This window comes from Camellia sinensis, chromosome 6, assembly GCF_055761805.1.
Source record: "Camellia sinensis isolate YWXY chromosome 6, ASM5576180v1, whole genome shotgun sequence".
Lineage (NCBI taxonomy): Eukaryota > Viridiplantae > Streptophyta > Magnoliopsida > Ericales > Theaceae > Camellia > Camellia sinensis.
Genome location: NC_138966.1, coordinates 165,386,299 through 165,392,922, shown reverse-complemented (window position 1 = coordinate 165,392,922; position 6,624 = coordinate 165,386,299).

Below are 6,624 nucleotides of genomic sequence, written 5' to 3'. Positions count from 1 at the left end.
TATTTGGTTATGTGTTATAAGTTTTTGAATTAAGTTTTGAAAACACTTTTCAAAACTCAAAACCAAACAATTTTTCTCATTTTAAAACTCATTTCAAAAATTCCAAATTCAATTCAAAACTTATAACCAAACAAATTTTCTCTTTTTAAATTATGATTCAACAACTCACAAACTCAAAATACAATTCCATTATCAAATCATGATTTTAAAACTAAACCAAATGCTACCTAGGATTTTCACTACCATTGATATTAACTAGTACACTTATGCATTATTTAGGCTTGTTTTTGAAAGTTGGTTAAATGTTAATTTTTTGACTATTTTTGAAAAAATATATAAAAAAATAGAAAGATGATGTAACATAAAATAAGTTAAAAGTTAAAAATTGACTTTCAGACAAGTTCCCAAATTAAGCTTTAATATTGGAAATAGTATAAAAAGTATCTTAAAAACAAATATGAAAAAAAAAAAAAGTGTTTTAAAATGAGTGAAAAATATTATAAAACTAACAAAAAAAAAATTATTTTGTCTTTTTCTTATGCTAGTAAGGCAGATTATTTTTTTGTATTATTATTTTTTTACTGTCTCTAAGATACTTGTTAGATCCTTTCTAAAAAAACATCTTACGAGGTGCTACAAAATTTTTCAAAAAATATTTTTGGGGACAAAAATACGTAATTTGAAAATATTTTTTACGAAGGAAAAATCTATGAGTCTGTTTTCTTTGCCGTAATTTTTTTTACAACAATTTTGTTGTGTACGTCAACAAATTACATAATTTAATGGTTTAAGTTAAAACTAAAGTAACATTAAAATAATATAGTTTTGCTTTAATTTGAAGCATAGGTCGTTAAATTACCACAACAAGACTATTATAAAGAATAATTATTTGAAATCTATGAAGTGCATCCTAAGGCTATATTTGATTTATGAATTTGGGAAGAGACTTGGAAGAAGAAACGAAAAATATGTATAAAATGTAGGTAAAATGTAATTATATTTTACACACATTTCACTGATTTTTTATCTTTTCCTTTCCAAATCCCTTCCCAAATTTATGAATTAAATGTAGCGTAAAAATGGAATACACTATAAAAAATGTTATGTCATTTTGTAGTATCAATTACCAATAAGTGAATCTACGGTGTGGGCCCTTAAAATGAAAATTATAAATCATTATAATTATGTTATGAATATTACAGTTATATTGGGGGTATTGGAAGTGAAATTTTATTTTTTAGGTTAAAATTCACAAAAAAGATAAAATATGTTAAAATAATTAATAAGACAAAATGTCACATCAAATCGAAATCGTTTCACTTTTTTTTCTTACAAACATCACATCCAATTATAAAAAAATTCAATCATCTTCTCAGACACAAAAATTTTAACCTATTAAAATAACCTACTAAAATAACAACTTCCTAAACACCCACATCGTTAATGTAAAATGTTAAAAATCATTCAGTGTGTTTGGTTGAGTTTTCTGGATTAAGTTTTTTGAAAACTGATTTTTTTTTGTTTTCGTGTTTTTTTGTTTTAGTGAATATTTTTAAAATTTTAAGCATTTTAGATGTACCTTACTTAGATGTATCTTTTTAGATGCACCTTACTTAGATGTATCTAAAAAGTAAAAAAATTGTGAAAAAATATTTTAAAAAATTAATAAATACATAAAAACACAAAAAAAATATACTGAATTCTTGTATTTTTTTTTTCGTATTTTTGTATTTAGTGAATTTTAAAAAGATTTTTTTTACATTTTTTTTTTACTTTTTAGGTGTATTTATGTTAGGTGTGTCTAAAAAGTTTTTTTAAAAAAAAAGAAAAAAAAAGAATTGGTTAAAATATTAAAAAAATTCAGTAAAATAAAAAAAAATACAAAAAATAAGAAAGTAGAATTTTCTGAAAAATATTTTTAGAAAAATGAAACCAAGCAAGCAAATTGACTCTAGGAAATGTTGCTACCATTATTTTAGTGAGAAAAGTGGCTTATACTGTTCAAGTAATGCGCTCACCTATCAAACTATCTCAAAATTATGAAGTCCGCCACAAGTTTTTTTTTTTTTTTTTTGGGGGGGGGGCTTCTATAACTTCGTAATGCTCAAAGAACTAATTCAATTATAGGCCCAAGCCCATAAATCATACAGTGCAAAGATGCTTAGTTTGACCCGGAAAGCGAAAAAGTATATTAATAAATAAAGGTAAATGTTATAGATTTCAAATTTTCTATCAAACAAATTGTACGGGGAGCAAATATTTCGGCGAGCCCGAACTCCTTTCTTCCAAGCTCCCTGTCTGTCCGATCGGCCTGCGAACACAACGGCGGTGAGCTACCCGGCGGTGTGTGGCCGGAAAATCCCTCCGACGGTCAAGTTAGCACACACTCTGGAATAGAGAGAGAGAGGAGAGAGTTGAATGTCTAAGTGTATCTCACCAAATGATCATCTGTCTCAGCATAGGGGGCGCAGACATGCTTCTATACCTTCTGCACCCCAAATCTACTCTCATTAGTCTCTCGACACGTGGTGCTGCTATCCCATCTGTCAGCACAAATCCAGCAATCACCACCTAACCAAACTGTCAGGATATCTTGGCGGAGCCCGGCAAACCGGCGGAATCATCCCGGCCTCACACGGTCGTGCTGCGCCGCATGCCCGAATGTTCACTAGCCGAGCTCCATACCGACCGAGCTCAGTTGCATTCTGGTAGAGCCGAGCTCGAAATAGGTCACGTGGGTAAAACAGAGGCCTTCCTGCCGAGCTAAAGGCGCGAAACCTTCCTACCGAGCTAAAGGCGTGAGCCTTCCTGCCGAGCAACGCAAGTAGCATGGGTCCCACCTGTGCAAGTTCAAGTAGCTCGGTCTTGGGCTTTAGCCGAGCAGCCCTATCTTCGGGCAAGCCCAAAGCTATCCTGGCCCAAATGTGCTAGGCCTTCAACTTGCCCGGCCCTTACCATGGCCCATTTCCAGCTTATAAAATCTCCCTCTCAATTGCCCTTTAATTCTGTCCGCGAAAGCGTGACCGGGATTACATGATCCGACCGGGGTAGACCCTTCCTCGGTCTGTTGTTTGCAAGACGTCAATTTGCTCGGCCGACGTCTCATCTCGCCTTCCTGTCTCTTCAACTCTGACTCCGTCATTAATCGGGACACGCGTCGCTCGTTTATTGGCCTCGAGCAGCCAACCATCACGTCCCTTCACATTTAAAATTTTTGGCGGTCTCTCACTTCTATTTATGCGTCACTTCCCCTTCGCTTTTTGTTCTTACTGGCTCTCCTTCATTCTTGTCGATCCAGAGCTCCAATGCCCTCAGTAGCTCCCACTCTTGCCCTCCTTCTGCGTTCATGCCTGAAGGATCTGCATTCCCCTCTACTAGTAAGCTCTTCGAATCTTTTTGTGGCTGTTTCATTTGATATTTCTTGTTTTAGGGCACTAAAACCATAGATTTTAGGGTATAGCTCCCCAAAACCCTCCCCTACCCCTTGTACTCCTTGCTGTTCTTCAGCTTCACTGATGAACACCTGAAGATTTTGGGCGGACCGGGCTCCAGGTCTTCTTTTGATCCCAAAAAATGTTAAGACCGAGCAAATTACAAGTTTGCCAAAACCTTAGTAGAAACCAAGGTAAGCAGAGGACTTGGCCGCTCGACCGGGCTAACATCTGGTCCGCTTGAGCGACCGAGCTCCTTGGTTTTGCCTTCGCGACCGAGGTGGTCTGGCACTCTTCCTGACCGAGCTAAAGTCAAGCTCATTTTGCGCGACCGCACTTCCACTTACAATTACCCTCCTTTTCCTGCAGAGTCCAAGGGAACCACAGACCAATACCGAGGCTCTCAAAGACCGAGCAACCATCAAACACCAGTCTGTGCCAAACCACCTCAGCCGAGCTAAACCAGTCGGCTACACATGGGGCGCTACCGCTTCCTTGTCGACACTCTGGTTGCCCTGGCCGCGTTCCGGGAAGAGTACGATATCTCGACCGACGTTCACCTAGAGCTCAGTGCCATTGACACAAACCCATGGGGCAGATTAGACCAATGCCCCTTCATCGTGCTATCCATCATAGAAGGAGGCCTCCGCTTCCCGGTTAACCCACTCATGACCGAATTCTTACGACGCACCGGGCTAGCACCTACCCATGTCTCAACCAACACTTACAGAATAATCAACGAGATCCACGAGCTGAACAACCGGCTAGGGACCAATTTATGGATAGTCGAGATACTCCGCCAATACACCCTAGGGCACACAGGCGACGGCCTCGCCTACTATTTAAAAATTAGACCGGGCAAAGAAAAGATAGTGACTGGCACCCCGGACAAGGACTTGCACGATGATGACTTTTTCTGGGTGCCCGGCAACTATGAAACAGCCGACGTACCGGGCTAGTTCATTAACAAGAACTTCGGTTCAACATGTAAGCCGTGCTACCTGCTCAGTCAATTTATCTTTCTTCACTATTTAACTTATTTAACCGGAAAAGACATCTCGGTTTTAATCATAAAGTTGAGTAAATCATCAACTCAGTCAACCGGAGTAAAGCATCTCGGTTGAAGTTTCACAAAAGTTGAGCAAATCATCAACTTAGTCAACCGGAATAAAACATCTCGATTAAAAACCTCAATGTTGAGCAAATCATCAACTTTGTCAACCGGAATAAAACATCTCGGTTGAAGTTCAAAGAAGTTCAGTAAATCATCAACTTAATTAAACGGAGTAAAACATCTCGATTGAAATCTCAAAGTTGAGTAAATCATCAACTCAGTTAACCGGAGTAAAACATCTCGGCTGGAATCTCAAAGTTGAGTAAATCATCAACTCAATTAACCGGAGTAAAACATCTCGGTTGGAATCTCAAAGTGAAAACCAACAATCTGAATGCTAAAGCAAAGATGAGACACTTCTATTATATTGACAAAAAGACAATTACATTCTGAAGTGCGAGGCAAAAAATTCCTTTGCACAAAAAAGAACACAAAAGCTAAAAATAGTACAGTTTGAGGTTGGCCGCATTTCATGGCCGGGGCATTCCTCTTCCCTCCAAGTCCTCCAAGTGGTATGCCCCCTTACCCGCCAGACCGGTTATCTTGTAGGGTCCTTCCCAGTTTGTCCCTAGTTTGCCTTCACGTGGCACCAGGGTGCTGCCCATGACCTTCCTTAAAATCCAGTCACCTACTTTGAACGGTTTGGGGTGCACCGTTTTGTTGTATTTTCTTGAAAGCTCTTGTTGGTAGGTGGCCACATGGATGAGAGCCTTTTCCCGGCGTTCTTCTACTAGGTCCAATTCCAGGGCAATGGCTTCGGCGTTCAACTCGGGCTCAAAACTTTCACTGTGGAGGGTGGGCATACCGACTTCCAAAGGGATGACCGCCTCCATGCCATATGCCAAGACAAAAGGAGTTTCCCTGGTAGATCACCGCAGGGTCGTTCGGTATGCCCAAAGAATGCTTGGGAGTTCCTCGGCCCATTTTCGCTTGGCTTTCTCAAGCCTTTTCTTCAACCCATCAAGAATGGTCTTGTTTGATGCTTCGGCTTGACCGTTAGACTGCGGCTAAGCCGGGGTAGAGTTGCAGAATTCAATCTTCAAGTCTTCACAAAATCCTCTGAATAGGCGGTTGTCAAATTGGGTGTCGTTATCAGAGATCAGAATTTTGGGGATGCCAAACCGCGTTACCACATTCTGCCAGACAAACCGTTTGATGTCTTTCTCCTTGATTGTTGCCAAAGGCTCAGCTTCAACCCATTTGGTGAAGTAGTTGGTAGCCGCGATGAAGAACTTTCGGTTGCCTGGTGCCGTTAGGAGTGGCCTCACTATATCTAGCCCCCACATCGCAAAGGGCCAAGGGCTGGTGAGGGGAAGAAGTTCCTTGGCCGACTGGTGGATTTGGTGGGCAAACTTCTGGCACTTCTCACATTTGCGAACATACTTCTGCGCGTCTGTTTGCATGCATGACCACCAATATACTTGCGAGATAGCCCGGTAGGCTAGAGATCTGCCCCTTATGTGACTGCCGCATATGCCTTTGTGAATTTCGTACAGGAAAGCTTCCACGCTGCCTGGGTGTACACACTTGAGATAGGGACCGGTGAAAGACTTCTTGCATAAAGCGCAGATGGAGAGAGCCAAAACCGCTCTGACTTCACCCGGACTTTATGTGCTTCCTTTTTGTCGATAGGAAGGGTCCAATCTTTGAGGAAAAGGATAATTGGGTCCATCTAGGACGAACCTAGCTCGGTGCAGAGTACTTCTGTCTGCTCAGCTTCCCCAATGCTAGGCCTCTGAAGGAATTCAATCAGGAGAGGGCTGGGAGATGTGCCATCGACCATGGAAGCAAGGCCGGCTAATTCATCTGCTCGGCCATTTTTTTTACGGCTAATTTGTTGGACCCTTATTGCCTGGAATCGCTTGATGTGGTCTCTTACCAGAGCTTGGTACTTCGCCATTCTGTCGTCTTTAGCTTCGTAAACCCTAGAAACTTAGTTAACCACAAGTTGGGAATCACTATAAACCATTAGCTCAGATGCGTGTATCTGAAGCGCGCTCTTGAGCCCGGCCAAAAGCGCCTCGTACTTAGCCTCATTGTTGGATGCAGGAAATCCAAGGGTGATAGAGTGTTCGATGG